The 16,983-nt window shown below is 39.3% G+C and overlaps 1 long non-coding RNA gene across 1 annotated transcript; it reads left to right on the top strand.

Moving 5' to 3' along the window:
• The first annotated feature begins 1,588 nt into the window (after positions 1-1,588).
• Positions 1,589-3,568, top strand: LOC123962266. Its single transcript, XR_006822889.1, has 3 exons — positions 1,589-2,023; positions 2,281-2,563; positions 2,771-3,568. It is a non-coding gene; the product is annotated as an uncharacterized LOC123962266 (long non-coding RNA).
• The last annotated feature ends 13,415 nt before the right edge of the window (positions 3,569-16,983 follow it).

Here is a 16,983-nt window from a genome sequence, read left to right as displayed (position 1 = left end):
CTGTTGTCCATGTCCAGAATTGTTTCCTATTTAGTCAGATTAGTCCCTAATGTGTTTCGCATGTTTGTTCCTCTCTGCCCCTGTATGTGTAAGCTATGTATAGTCCTCATTACTGTTCAGTCTGTTGTCATTCATGACGAGTGCGGATGTCTGCATGTTTTTGGATTTTGGATGTTAAATCACCCTTTTTGTTTGAATTTTTGTTCTTTTGCTGGATTCAGAACAGTTAAGTATTTCACACCTCTATAACCAGAGACTGGTTCAACACAAATGCATGGCCCAACACAGAAGGGCCAACTCCTCAGCAGTTTATCGACATTAGAAGGATGAATGACACTCAATTGAGGACCACTAGGTGCACGTTTTAGATACAGAGGATTGGTGGTTTGAAAGAGGTATAAAGGAAGCCATTTACACCCGTGTTTGGAACTGGACTTTGCAACTGTAAGTTGTAGGCCCTATGTTTTCTGTTACAGTTTTTTACAACTGCTTACACACATTTTCAAAACTATGTCTCCTTTTTTTAAAACTACACACAATTCCCACAACTGCTCACACAAAATGCAAAATGCCTCATATGTCCTTCAAAATGAAACACTGCATTCAAAATACCATAAACACATCCCAAAATGAAGCACTTGCATCAAATGGCAAACACTTTTTCCATAATAGTAAATTATTGGATTTACACACTGTTGTTTTAAATCTAAAGCTCTTTTGTTTTTCATAGGCTTATGTGCACGTTCCCATACAATGTTCTAGAGTGACAAGTGTATCTTGTGTAAATTGTAAATTGTTGCAAATTTCATTGTAAAAAACTAAAGTTGGGCTTGACTCTTATGGTGCTTTCAGACCAAAAGCAAAGCGAGGGGGCGGGGCCAGCAACGCGAAGGAATTTGCATGAGTTGAATATTTTCAACTCAAGTGAGAAAGTCGCATGACGCTGAGTCGCGAGGCAGAGCGGGGGATTGAAAATCTGCTGGCCGGCTGAGAGCTGCTAAACAAATAAACACCCGTAGTCGGTCGGATTCTGACAACTACACCGTTTACTCGCGGGAGGAGCTCGGAGTTAACTGCTTTTATTAAATTAGCTTTTTACTTTAGTTTTTGGGATTACAACGTTTATTTATCTTCACTGGAGCTTCTCAGGAGCTAGCTTCCGTGCACATCCGGTTCCAGTTGTTGTTAGCGTCGTTAGCTCTGTCGGACTACAACTTCATATTTATATAAAAAACAGACAAAACTGGACATTACTTGGAGAAAAGAAAGCGAGGAGGTTGAACTACCTGGTGAGTTCAGAAAATGTGTCTATATCTTTATTCCAGCTATCATTGTACTTTACTTTGACCAAGTTGGCATAGAATAGCCCTGATCGATCCAAACTCCATTCAGAAAACAAACATTTTAGAAGTTGTTGTCCTGCTGTCTTGCTGACAGACCTGACAAAGCATGAATTCATATGTTTACAGTTTTTACCCATTGCTTGAACACTATAGACACATGCTTAAACCAAAGTAACATAACTTGAAGTTGTTGTTACTATACCTTAAACAAAGTGTAACCATACCATACCAAGCGCTTCTTTGCACTTTAGTTTAGCAATTCTGTTACACACTTGCTCCTTTCTGCATCATACTTGCTCCTAGACACTACACACTACTTCATAAATAAGACACTTATTCTCAGGGTACCATTGGAAAAACACATCTATTCAAAATACAACACACATTGGTTAATTGAAAAAACGTAGACACACACCTGAAAACACTTACTTACAAAATTGAACACCAATCAGCAAGCTACAAAAAGGCGGAAGGAGGAAGAGGAAGACAGAGAAAGAGAGGAGGACGTGATCGAAGAGGCCATGCAAGGGCCATTATTTCGGGTTTGACATAAGAGCAACTTTGGTGCACCATGTCATAAACCTTCGCCTGACTATGAGGGAAGATGGGAAGAGAGTCCACACTAATGTAAGGACTTTCATAGTTTCATCCATAATAAGGACATTCCGACAGGAAAACAGGTTTGTCTTCAACTCTCTACTCTACACAGACTGTATCCAGAGTATTTAAAGTACTGTACCATATCACGTTACTGTATCACATGTATTGTATTGCAGGGTGGCTAATGCTCCTTTTCCAACAAAAGTGGTAGTTTTGTGAAACATACCGTGATAACATGTTGAGATGTTTCAGTACTGTGTATGGTAAAAACAGTAATGTACAGTTCTGTTAAAAAAAGAAGCAAACAAGAACAATTTGTGGTTGCATTTTTATACAGAATGGCTAGAAGACCTACTGGGGGTGGACGGTGGTGCCTGTTCACCCAACAGCAGTATCTTGCCATAGTGAACCTAGTCAGAGCAAACACTGCAATCCGTCTCCACCAGCTACAGCCACAAATACTTGCAGATAGGCAAGTATTCAACAACATAAATCGAGTAAGCATTACCACTATCAGACGCATCTTGGTAAAGCACAACATGACTGTGAAGCAATTGTAAAGGGTCCCATTTGAGAGGAACAGTGTTGGGGTCAAAGAACTTCAACATGAATATGTACAGGTAAGTGTTCTAGTCCTTTACATTTCCAATACAGAATGGGGGCAGTTCAGTAACAGATGAATATGTACCACTGGATCAGTACCACATAGATTAATTCAGAAAGCTACACAGGTACCTGTGTGGTGGGGTAGGTCAGTTCTGTGTGTGTAGTAGTGTAGGTGTGTGCTTTGTGTAAAGCCATCCACAATATGTATTTTTTTGTTACAGAGAATCTTGGACATGGATGGAGCTGGCCAGCCGCATGAATGTATTTATATTGACGAGGCTGGATTCAACCTTAGCAAAAACAGACGATAGGGATGCCAAAGGGCAATGGTGCACGTCCCGGGGCAGCGCGGGGGAAATATCACATTGTGTGCTGCCCTAAGTCTTCGAGGACTACTGCACCATCATGCCAAACTGGGTCCCTATAATGCACAACACATAATCACATTTCTAGATGCACTTTATGATGCACAGGATTGTACAGGATGGACCAGAGCAGCCCAGGTTTGTTGTTGTCTGGGAAAATGTTAGTTTCCGTCGGGCTGCTCTGGTCCAGAACTGGTTCACCAACCATTATCAGTTTGAAGTTTTATACTTGCCCCCTTACTCGCCATTTCTAAATCCTATAGAGGAATTTATCTCCACTTGGAGATAGCAGGTATATGACCCAACCACATGCCCGTATGCCTCTTCTGCAGGCAATGGAACAGGCCTGCGGAGACATTGAATTAAGGTCAATCCAGGGATGGGTTCGGCGCACAAGGGGATTTTTTTCCCCCATGCTTAGCGAGAGAAGACATTACTTGTGATGTTGATGAGAGCCTGTGGCCAGACCCAAACAGACGGCAGGATCCATAAGCCCACTTTCGCAGAATTGTATTTTTCTGTTTTTACTGTAGTATATTGTTTGTTTTTTTATTTTTGCTTTAACTGAATTTACTGTACTGTAAAATATACTAATGTAATGATTTTGAATTGAGTATTTCATTTTTTGGTTGTGAAAACATGCCCTCTGTGGAACTGAATAAAAGCAGTGAAAACGAAAGACTGCAGTGTTTTAAATAAAGTAGACTATTGTGTTGCTGTTGATCTGAAAGTGTATTCATATGTCATCCGAGTGACATTTTCACAAAGGATTGTTAGCTTTTGATAGCAGAGTTTCAATTTGACATAGATGTGACTGGTTTATTTCCCAGTGTTGTGTCTTATTTGCTTGTGTGTAGAGTTTTGACACAATGAGACAAGTTTTGCAAAAACGTATTCAAGCAAGGTTTCTGAATTCTTGCATAATTCCAGCTCCATATTACCTGTTGGCCATGAGTCCAAACTGCCAAACAGGATTTTCTTAAGGAGGAGCTTCCCTTTTAAAAGCAAGGAGTAGAAGCGCCTCAGGTTTGTTTGTTTTAATTGCTGCACCGCTAGCTTGCTGCTATGTGCCCAAGAGCCATGGGCCTATAGCCTGACTGACAGATTTCATTCCTTCGTTCTTTTAAAAGTCTTTATGATGATTCCAAGTCTAGAGAAACACTAATGTTAGAGTGAAATCTCCAACTTATACTTGGCATTTGGCTCATCCTTATTTTAGATGCATCCATTCTTCATTTGACACATCAGGATCAAAATAAAATAAAAGTGTTCAAGGATCAGTTCTTTGCTTGCTTGACATGTTGCTGAAAAAAACATTTATTTGGTATTTCCCTATGACAAGCCCTTAAATGTATTCTTATTATGAGGATTATTCTGGTAATACCATCCTTTTTTATTACTAGGAAGCTCTTCTCTAGAACAGACAAGCAGCTCAGTCTCACATGAGCTTGAATCAACTCTGCCTCTGAGTGGTCATGTCTTCACATTACATTACATTAGAAATCTGACAGATTCTACTTCTGAAGTACAGGAGCAATGATACTTTAAACTCAACAAAAAGGAAGGCTAGGCACAGTTATTTTAGTGTTTTTAGTTAAAGCTGATAAAGACATCGATATGGAGGATAAATCCAAAGAAGATATTTAAAAAGAGAAAGTTGTTTTACTATTTCGGGGAACCGGCACCTTATAGAGAGCACCACAAACTGGCTGCAAGGCTAGATCCATCACTCTGTATGCAGTTCTGTTAACATATCCATACTTTCAAGGTCTAGAGTGCATTTTTATAGTATAGTCTACATAATTGTCAACTTGAGCATACCTATTTACAGAGCAAGAGGCGGTGCTCACATGGAGCAGAATAACAAAAATGAAACTAAACTACTCAAACAATAAGCAATAAAGTGTTGCCGAGCAGGTACTTTATTCCTGTAAATACGTCCTTTAAAGCCACAATACGCATGGCACCATCTGGTGGTAGTGTCAAGAGTGACACTTGTTGTTTTTCCCATGACAAATCAAAACGTCTTCACCATCTCTTTTCATTGAAAAAGCCGTTAGTTATTTTGAATATCCAAAACCAAACAAAACAAGCTCAACACTGTGTGTGTGTAATATAGCTCTTTTTAATATTTATTCTTTAGACTCAGGGTAAACAGCTGATTTTTACAGCACAATTTGCATAATATCTCAACACATCCTGTGTACAATCACAAAACCATAACATTAGATTCTTTGTTTTTACACTGAGTGAAAAACAAGACAATTTTACAAGCATATTTCTTTACAGTCAGCATACAGATAAATCTATACATATTCAGTCTCTTTAACATAATCTGTAGGCAAAATATACTGACAAACCATCAACAAAACATGCAACATCCAAAACAGAAAGTCTCAGACAACTATTGAAGTTGATTTTTTCCCCCCCCTCCCTTTGTGTTATTTGAGTCGTTTACGGGACGTGTTTGCACAGATAGCCATTGGTTGACAGCACATGTTTTGATCACACAGTCAACTCCCCTTATACAACGATAGACTTGCATTGCTGTACAATGATTAAGTCTTTTGTGATTTTTTTCGACACTCACATGCTCAAACTCCAGACATATAAACATTCAGTCTTTGTAGAAAATAAACACTTTATGTACACATGTCAAAGGACAAAGGTCACATTCACACCCCTCAGAACAACAACAAATAGATGGTTTCACAATTACAGGCAACAGCTGATCTGAACAAACAGTATTTAGCTTGAGGGAAATCTAATGAAACACGAGGGGTTAAACAGTCATGGCTGAGCATAGAGGGAATATGTCTTATTTACTGTACTTTGTACACAGACTGTTAAGTAGACTAGGAGCAGGATGTAGTAAGGGTGATTTCTCCCCAGATTGTGCATTTTGTTTAGGAACCCCAACGTGTCTACATGTTTTTCTTTTGCCACATAGATACAAAATGCACACCACAATATTTTCTGCCATCACATACACCATGATTCAGTTCATATCAGTGCAGAAACACAAAACACATGATCCTGCATGTTATGACAATTAAGATGAGACAAGAAAATAAACAATGTAATCATAAAGTGCACGAGCAATTGATGTCGACAACTGTTAACATCAATTTATATTAAAATCAGTAAAAAACAAACAATATATTTAATATTTTCTTTCAATGATGTACAAATTAAATGTATTTTTCTATAAGACATATCTTTAGACCATATATTCACAGATATAACATTTTGTTCCAAAAAAACAAACAAATGCATCCAAACACATCTATGTTGCATAGAATTAAGAACCAATGGGTTTGGAATAAAAAAAATAAGGTTGGCACTGCAAAAGAATTATCTGAAAAATCCACCACGTTCTTCCCTTCCTCATTAAATTCTCTTTTTTTGTTATCCTTTGCTGTAAAATTTAAGTGACATCTGGTTCTAAGTGTGTTATCTCCTCTGTTATATTTGATTCTTAAAAAATTGCATCAGCCCTGTGATATACCTAAATACACTGACAGTAGTTCAGAGGGTCACTGATAGTGTTTTTTTATTTTATTTAATAGATAGGGTGGCAAAAGATTACAGGATGAATACATGGGTCACCTGCTCCACGTTAGTGCTGAGACGTGGCCCTATGCCTTCTTTTGACTTAAATATTACTGATCTCGAGTGGGCCTGAGTGAGTGTTTTGGTCACAGGCAGTGAAAGAGGCTGGTTCACTGTGTTGCAATGCAAGTCACTGACACAAAACAGCATGGTGAGTTTTACAGCACAGCCATAAACACAGAGGAACCTTGACATTTGACTGCTAAGAACATTTTTTTCTTAATTTTGAAATTATCTTTAGGTAAAACTCAGACGAGGGGGCTTTACTAATACACAGAAAGCAGAGCTGTCACGCTGAAGTAAAGACAGTTGGAGATCTACATATGGGTTTGACACAACAACAGCCTTAAAGGAAAATGTTATACACATGACACAGATGTGATAAACTCTTATCATCTACAGTTGGCTTGTAACATTCAAACACAGCATTTGTTTTGGACTTTGAAACAGAAAATGCCGTTCATGTTATTGTAATTCTAACCTGCTATACACAAAAGCATGCCAGTGAAATGGCAATAAGTCACTGGATGTTGTCCTTTACCCATAAAATGTTAATCTCTCAAAGCCCTGTTGCGTATCTATTGGTGTGTCAGTGTGATCAGAAGACCGAAGGAGCTATTTTTCATGAACATCCTTGAGCTCATATAGGTCCACATTCACATAACAGTGATTAAGACAGCCTACACCACAGACTAAAGAAGCCTACTGGATTGTCAGTGCGCCACCCGCAGCCTCAGTCTAACAGATATCATATGTCTATATTTTATTATATATAATCTAGTGACAAGAGAACAACTCTTATACTGTATATTCTATTTAGATATATTCTGCATCTATATTTGTATATTATATAAACATCACACTGTACAATGTGATTCACTGATATGCTCTATTATCTGCATGTGTGATATGTACAATCTGAAGTGCTGTACATGTTATCTTCATCCCATAGCAAAAGTCAACTGTCTGACTCTGTTCCACATAGGCTTTTTTTTTTCTTTTTACATGAACCTGACAGGCTGTCATACAAAAAACATTATGCATTCCTTCATCATTAAATATTTCAAGACCACTGATCACACACATCACAACCATCATTTGGGCATTACAACTGTGACTCTTGCATGGATAAAACACAATGCTAATTCAGTAGATGATTCTGTGGTCAAATGCACCTTTGTTTTTTTTTGTTTTTTATCTTTCACTCTGATAGATATGTTAGCTCGATTGCACAGCACCAAAACAACAAAATCTCTTGTGGATTATGGAATTGGAATTATGGTAAGAAAGACATCACTGCTCTCAATGCCATATTGCTGCAGTGTCAGTTTCAGTGCCTGCTGTGGTATTTGCATGTTTGCATCCTACAAGCAAAGTCCACAGCCAGCAGAGACTCAACATGGGAAGAGGTGGACATGTGTGCTGGCAGTGTTAGACTGATACAGTTGTTACTGATAAATGATATTAGCACATAATTCCCTCCTTTTTTAACGTATGAACTGAAGAAGTAAAGAAAGAATGAAGGAATTAAATTGATCTTTTTAGCTCCTCTTCTTGAACTTTTTTTGTTTCTCCTATTCACCTTTTTGTCAAATTGGATCTCTGAACTTGTACCTGTACATTCTGACTTCACCTTTCATTGATTTATCGCATCCCCATCCTTTTGCCGTGGTGTTCAGGGGTTGGTCTGAGTGGAGCTGACGAACAACTTGTGCCAGCTGACCACGCGCTTCCTCATGTCCACCTTGTCCAGCCAGATGTAGGCTTCCCCTATCAGGGTCTTCTTCATGAACTTGCCTCCATTGGACACCAAGAAAAGCTGGAATACATTGAGAGAGTCATGGCTTATTCTGTTGTTATCTGATTGTAAATGTTTAGCTCATCAACTCATTCTATCTTGAAACGTACACAGGAAAAAGCACATTATCCAGCATGAATAATGCAAGCACCATTGCACCAGGTGGTTACAAGACCACAAAATCGGATCAAAATATACCTTTTTCAATCAGGATGAAATGTGGTTATATAAGTCCTTAATTACGAATAAGACTATAAATAAATGTATTTGTATTTATTATACATTTCTATTCATTTTTCCCCCTTAGCATTGGCTGAAAAAGCAGTCAGTGAGCATAATATTGTAAGATTTGCTAATAGTCAACTGTCTGTGTAGAATTAACCTTTTATACACGCTACCAGCTACTTTTAGATGTTCATATCCAGCAGCCGACCAGGAGGTGGTTCAATCTCCCAGCTGCTAATTGAAGCATGCAGACCAGTTTATAAAACTTCCCATAATGAGGTTTAAGACTTTTTTTGTCAGATGTTACAAGCCTCCAGTTTTAATTAGCTGTAATGAGACATTTTGGAGATTTATTGGATTTCTGTCAACAGAAGACAGCTGGATGAACTGGAACAATTGGATGAAAACACCACAAATTTCTGCAAATCTATACCTGGAATATATATTTTCTATGATTGTTAGGCCAATCAGATATGCAAATAATGTATTTACACGTCATGCTTGACAGGTGGACAGAGCCAGATCCATCTGTTGGTCTCATTTTGCTTTCTGTACCTGTATGGAGTGTCCAGTTGGGTTGAGGGGGAATCTGAAGGTTTCATTGAAAGATGGCTCTCTGTCATGTCGACAAATTCTGGTCTTCTTCTTGATGATTCTCTTCTGAGTGGCTACATTCACCACATACAACTTCACATACAGGTCTGAGGGCAAATTAGATAAATGATGACTATGGATTTGTGAAACTGCAAATTAATAGAAACACACACATATATATTCTCACTCCTGCATATGCACACATGCACACTACATCCAGACCTGGTAGGTGGTCTGGGCTTTTGAACTTGTAAGTGATGTTTCTGCATTGAAGGATCTCCAAGACTAGTTGGTCCCCTTCTGTTTTCACCTCCTTCTTGAGTGCAACCTTGATCTCCCCCATTACTTGTGTTTTACCACCTAAAAACAAGAATAAAAGAAAGATGTGGGTGATCAACTATTAGAATAAAAATGTCTAGCCTATATTTCTTTATTTAGATGCATGTTCTCCTAGGGTCACCAAAGATTATTTAAATAATTTAACAGCTATGCATTCCTAAACCGGGGCTCATCCAGGGAGCATTTTTGCTGCTTCACACGGGTCTTATCAACTGTCATGTGTCTCTTTGATATTAAAATGTAAGGATTTTACTAAGCGAGGCTGAGTTAAATGTGTATGAATCATTACACACACCATGTAAATTACCTCCTGATCCTTAATTGTGTAACAACTGCCAGGCTACAGTTCTACAGTTCTTGTTTTTTGTTTAAACAACAGATGGAAGGGAGGCATCATGACACCTTCACCTGCAGATAATGTGACATCCACTTATCTTCCACCATCCCGAGCCATGCATTAAGTCATTTTTTATTCACTTTTATTCACTTTTTTATTCATATTTAAGTCACTGTTATTTGACAATAAGCACTTTGCTGAACATGTGACTCCACAATAGATTATGATGTGGTTAAAGGGGCAATATGTAGTTTTCAGCGGCCACCAGCGGTGCGGTTTTAATCAGGTGTGTGCTTGCACGCGTGCTCAGCTCAAACTTAGCAAGCAAAATCTGAAACACAAGCGCTTTCATAAGAGAACCTGCAAAAAACACAGAAACACCGTCATGCTGGCTGTGGCTTTTCATACAGACACAGGCTGTGTTACTACCAGTTCCCGGCTCACAGGCAGATCAAATCAAACCCCATTTCCAGCTTCGTAATGTTACCTTTCAGACAAGGTAGTGAGCTGGCATTTTGGCACAATATTCCTGGAAAAAAGGCAGTGTGAAAGCGGCTATAGACAGACTCACAAAGGAGACAGTTCCACACATGCTGGAAACTCAGGTAAACTCCCATTGCAGCATTACAGTAATATTTTTCAATCCATGCTCATTTCTTGATAACATTACATTGAATGCATATAGCCAAGGTGTAACATCAGCGTCAGCTTGCCTGCCGCTTTTCAGTAACCAACGTTATTTGTGTATCTTTCACCAGAGGCTCAGCAATGTCAGCACAGCTAAATGTATTGAATGATAACGAAATGGTTATTGAACTAGACTGAATATTATAATGAGATAGTTGCCACACTTTATAACAGACCACAGTAAGTAATGTTACTGTAGTGAATGGGTCTTCCACTGTGTTGTTGTCCTGTGCCATTATGATGCAGTATTCTATGAGAAGGTGGAGAAGCTGTTTACCTGAGTATCGGTAAAATGACAATAAATCAAAATTAAAAGTTACAAAGCAAACACCGTAACTTAGATACGTGCTAATGTAACGTTAGCTGGCTGCTCCTGTCTGCATCACTGTAGGCCAGTATAAACAAATCGCTCCACATTTGCTTTGTAACATTACATCCAGTGCTTAATTTGTGCCAGAGCGAGCACCGCTCCGCTACCTCTGAGTTTAAGCCTTTCGCCCTCTGGCATCTCTAAAGTGCGCTTCGTCACTGCACTGCCCTTCTACACAAATAAAATTCAATATTTCATCCAGCCTAATTGGGTAAGTCTAATAGATTTCCTTATTAACTTTTTGATTTGGTAGCTAATAATGGTTTCTGTTCACCCTTTAAAACAATGTGCTGGTACGCCTTGCGTTTTAAATAATTATTTGATCTTAAATTATTATTTCATTATTTTAGGCAGGCATTTCATGCACCCCGGCACCTAATAATTTACAAATTAAGCACTGGTTACATCATTTCTTTCTGAAATCAACACTTTCTGATGTTGACTGTGTTTTCACCGACATCATGTGATTCTTTTTGGCCTGACACGCTCCAGCACATTCAACTTTATTGTTGTTTTTATTCCTACATGGAGTTTATGTTGGAGTTTGTGTTGGAGTCAGTGTTGTGCTGGGAGCAGGTTGTTTTATGGTGTAGTGGACTGCATGTCGTTAGCTGCATGTTGTTTCTGTAGTCGGAGAGAGGCTGTGGAGCGTGCACGGGCCTGCATCCTGACTCGACAATGTCACATTAGAAGCAGAATAGTGGCTGTTGCAAGCAACAGAGAAAACAGGCTTCACTTCGTGTGCTTCATTTCTAATTAAGGTTACAGCCCATTGACCAAAAGGAAGTAAAAAATGATTTATTAATTAGAGATTTAATTAAAAAACTACATATAGTCCATTTAAGTGAGTTGCTGGGTTAATAAAATAAACAAAAAAAAGTGTTATACAAAATCCCCAGCAGGTGGAGATGTATTACCAAGTAAGAAAACACCAGAAATCATGTGTTTTAGTTTCACAGCTATCAAGATTTTTTTTTTACATTTACAGGACATTTATGGAACTTGCCTTCATTTTCTGGGGTCCCTAGTTGGTTTTTGTCAGTGCCATTAGGAATAGTCTTACCACTGTGAGAGAAAAAAAAACATATGAGCACTGCTTTATTCACAAGAAAATGTGCCAGCATCAGACATATTGAATGACAACGCAATACTAGGCATTACTGTCTGCTATAAATGCGTCACACATGGTCTTACATGCGTGGCACTTGAAAAATGGCACTGTCCACTCCAGTGCCTGTCGCCTCTTCCCCATCCAGACCTCCATAGGCGTCTCCCACAAGACTTGGGGCAGACAGCACCACTGACCCTGAGACATCACCCAGTCGGTGTCCTGGTCCTGAGGGTGGCAAGAGAGAGTGTGATGGTAAGGAAATATCTATCGATCTATCGATCGATCTATTGATCTATCTATCTATGTTAATTACAGGAAAATATTTGTACAGAGCAACAAACACAGAGTGTTTTCACTGACTCAGCTTTTACCACACATGCATGCTTGTCCAGCAAAACTGTTGAAACACTTCACACCCCCAGCTATTGCTCACTGACAGTGATGCTGTCTGTCACCCATAACTTTGACTTAGCATCACATAACAGCATATCAGGGGAGGAACAGATCAACATAGATGACAGCTCGTTCTTGCTTTTAGCAGTGCAGTGTGTAACCTTGGTTAATACCTGAAATCCCTTCACTATAAATAAATGAAGGTCACTAAGTTTAATTCACAAATGAAAATTAATTTAGTGTGAGTTCTTTCATAGACTTAATTATTAGTTCTTGGCTCCTGGCTGCTGTGGAGTTATGCTCATACAGTATGAAAGAGCGTGATAGGGAATATGTGAAGTGTTTTTGTCTGAGGGTGGATACATTCTTTGCCTTCATGGTCACGGTGTCCACTGCCTTGCTTTACAGTAAAATGATAAGTAATTATTAGGTTATGTTTGAAACGCAATCTGTGACTTAATGGAAATAGCTGGGAATTCCATTTCTATCTCCATGAAAACATGATTATATCAATAACAAAAGCATATGAAAAAGACGCACCCATGCACACTATCAGACATTCACAGACTTACATATATGAAAATCATTAAATGAGAATTGGTTATGTAGACTTAATTATGTTTTGTTTTTAGTTTTATTGCATTATTATGGTTACAGTAATATGGTAGGGATATTAATATTTATCAATATATTTTTCCTATGTTGCCTCACCTTCCCTTGACACTTCTGTTCCTCCTATGGTTAGCTGACCGCATTACTCTCATTGGCCGGTGAGTGCAGAGTGAGCCTCCTGTTGACTTTTGAACCTCTTGGTCTTTTTTTTCCTGGTTTGACTGCTTCAGTTTCACATTTGTGTCTCCTTTGTTTTAGGCGGTGGGTTTGGGAGAGGATTGGGAAGGAAGGGGAGCCTGTGTGCCATACCTGTGTGTATCTGTGTTTGTCATTCATATGGCACACGCATGCACACACAGAGAGAGACTATAGCATCACAAAGTCCTCAGTGGCCAGGGAACAGTAGCCAGGGAAGCTGCAACTGCATGCTTAAATAGCTCTGTCACTGGGTTAACTTATCTGCGGCATACGTCTTCATTTTAAAGGACATCACACTAAGGATTATGCATAAACATCAATGGATATTGTTTAAATCATGTTAATATGGTACAAGGCATGTAAGGGATTGCCATCCCAGTTTGGTTTCTATACTGGGGTTGGAGATCGCCTCACTGGGGTTCTGTAGAAACCATATGCTTGGGATTGGCACATGCACATATCATGTAAAAACAGAGGGGTCTGGGGCTTTTATTTAGGAACTAATTTTTCTTCTGTGTTAATAACTTAACAACTGTAATATTTAACTCTATGTCCTACTTAAGATACCCAAATAGGCAGCAGAAATGTTAAACACATTGAAAATATCAAATACAATATTTGGAATATTTAGTGCACTGAATTAGCCAGATTTGTAAATATTTTATTTTAAATTAAAATACTGAATGAAATAAGATTTTTACACCAAGTTTAAGTTTTGATATATTTCCTTTTTATCAGCCTTGGATTTTGTTTAGTGACTGTATGAGACTGATCTAACTTGGAAGACACATAAATTGAACTTACATGACTACTAAACTAAGATTATGGAACAGACAAAAAAAGTAAGATGAGGAGAGCAGAAGGCAAAGGTAAAATGTTAAGGAGGTGAACGTACAGCGGTCCAGGTTTTCATCAAACGATCTCAATAAATCTTTCATGCGCAGGAAAAAGGAAGCATGTCACAGGAAGTGTATCATGGGTAGGGGCAGGATTTACTTGGTTGCAGGCGGGACTGTTGCACAGCAGCCTCTGCGGCAGCAATGGCTATCCCAGCATCCTCAAGGTGGGCCTGAGTGACGCTGCTCTTGCTTTGGCTTCGGGAGGGGCCATGGGAGCGGAGTTGGCCATCAGAGGAAGACTTGGAGCTGCCTGGGCTGCTGTGTGACTTTTCCAAGGGCATCATCTGCATGTCTGGAGGAAGATGAAATACAGGGTTATGACTGCTAATAAGACAAGAGAAGAGATGTAGATAAAAATTAATCCACACTGTTAACAGTATCTGCTCCACAGCTCCTGCTCCTGTTTGTGCCATGTAACAGTTGACAAGCACATGTAGTGTAATTACAGCTGTCAAGAAATGATTAGCATTTGTTTATATGTTAACAGTCTTTATCCCTAAACTTATAAATTAATTTTTTTGTCGCAGACCTGCCTAAGAATAATGATATCAATGTCATGTCTTACCAGTTCTATGTAAATTATGTAAATAGTGTATCTGAGTACTTCCCAGGCTAAAAACAGGTACATATAGGGGATTCTTTTACCTTTGGCTGGATCGGGGAAGATTCCATGACTTCTGCTCTTGATCACAGAGTTTTTAGGTGAATCATGAGTCCCATCTCCCTGTCCTGGTGCTTGACTCTGTCCCATACCATGCCCAGGCCCCATACCAGATCCTGACATATGGCCCTGGCCTTGGACGTGTCCTTGACCTGGCCCAGACCCTGGTGGGCCTTGAGCAGCATGGTGGGCTCTGCTGTGCTCAATGCTCTCACTCTGCTCCTTCAGAGGCAGCCAGCGAGGAGTGTTGTCTAGCTGGGTAGTGTTTGACAAGTCAATCAACACCTGGGACACAATTAACATACACATAAAGAGTGACATTGACAAAAAGAAAAAAAATTAGACTCTGAAACCAAGTCCAACACTCAGGCACAACATGTAGAAAAATACTCACTGATACAAGGGAACAAGGAAAGGAACTTATACGAAGGTAGATAAGAAGCTTCACAGCATAGTGTGTGCAAACAGTCTATTTGCTAAAGATTTGTAATGTATAGTGCTTTTAGCACAAGACGAATAGGACTGCTCACTATACAGCTTTACAAGCAAAGCTTGACTTCAGAGTTTGTGGGAGGAGAGAGATCAGGCTGACATTATTAGGTTGTTTTAAGAAAAGCTGGTCTATTGACAAAAATAAAGCAGCAGAAACCTTTTGTGTGAGGTAAATACTAAATGCATTTGACATTTTCAGACATGGGATTCAGATTCAAAAAGCACTCACTTCTCCAAGGAAGTCATTGGAGGAGGATCTGTCATAGTCCCACACTGTCACCTCCAGTGTTTTTTTCTTTAACTGGATAGAAAAAGTGAAGAAAGGGAAAGAAGGGCATAGGATCATGATGAGGAATCTCGTGTGCATATGTATGTGTGAGGGAGAGAAATGTGTACCTTCTGTGTGAGTGTGAATGTGTTTGTGTGCATGTGGGTGAAGGAAGCATGAAAGAAAAAAGCGGTGTGTACTTCATGTACATTGCATGACAGAATGCAGACCTACCATAGAAGTGCCATTTAATGCAATCAGCAAGAAAGACAGGAGTTACATTAGATTTAGTTTGTTCCAATATATGTACTTGTATGTGTGCGTGTACCTTTTGATGTGTATGTGTGCATAGGAATGTGTGGGAGGAGATGGAAACATATCTCAGGAGGGAGTGGGTGAATAAGCGATGCAGCAGCATTTTTAGGATGAGGCGTGATTAACAGAAGGAAGACCCAGAGGATCCAATGAATCCCCCTGCCTTCACAGAAGGCTTCTCTTCTCTGACCACTAAAGCTATCACATCTGCCCTCATCCCTCACAGTTGTAATTACTGTCTGGGTGCTGTCTCTGTCGCAAACAACACATGCTCTTAGCAAACACAGACATTCATGAATAGACGAACGCACTCATATACACAGTAATACTTGCACAGTGACAGACAAGCACACAAGCACATTACCACGTTTCTGTCACTGGTTTTGTTAAAATGACACGTTAGTTATCTGTGTTCAAACTGTGAGAGGAGAAATGATTGTTGTTAACTTGAGTCTTGGGAGTGCTGATAAGAGGTTGCACAGGGATGCTGAGAACAGCCCTCGGGGACAAGACACAAGGACAGAATCCTAGTAAGAGTATAAGACATCTACTTCACCCAAAGTGGCCCACAGCACATACAATAACTGCACAAGCAAGGCAGAGTGAAAGTTTGTGTGTGTGTGTGTGTGTGTTAATGTCGCTCTGCATGGTACCTGCTCCAGATGAATGTTCTTGTAGATGACAGTCTGGTTCCATTCTGGGTTCATGGTCTTCTGGGCATACCTGGTCCTTCTCTTGTTATCAGCACTAATAAGTCATGATATTCAGAATGATTGGTTGTCAGTAATACATTAAAATGTCTCTTCCCTGCCTGACCCCATGGCAAACATTCAAACTATGACATATTCAATAAATGTGGACCGAATAGATGCTTGTAAAATAGGCAATCTCCTGTTGTGGAAACAGAAGAAAGAAAGATATTTAAATGTAAATGTTTATTTTAATTGTCTGTTTTGAGTAAGATGCTTCTACAAAATCACAAATTGCTCCAGAGATAGAAGCTGAGGGGAGTTAAAAGTGAGAGGCATGGAGAGAAAAAGCGATGACAGGAGTGTTCTGAAACACCATGAAATAGAGCAGATAATTTGACGAACAACAAAGGCCACAACAAAAGGATGGAAAACCACTTTGGAGACATAATTTACAGAAAGAAACATA

The sequence above is a fragment of the Micropterus dolomieu genome, linkage group LG22 (genome assembly GCF_021292245.1).
Source record: "Micropterus dolomieu isolate WLL.071019.BEF.003 ecotype Adirondacks linkage group LG22, ASM2129224v1, whole genome shotgun sequence".
NCBI classification, from domain to species: Eukaryota; Metazoa; Chordata; class Actinopteri; order Centrarchiformes; family Centrarchidae; genus Micropterus; species Micropterus dolomieu.
This window is presented reverse-complemented; position numbering and strand designations above follow the sequence as displayed.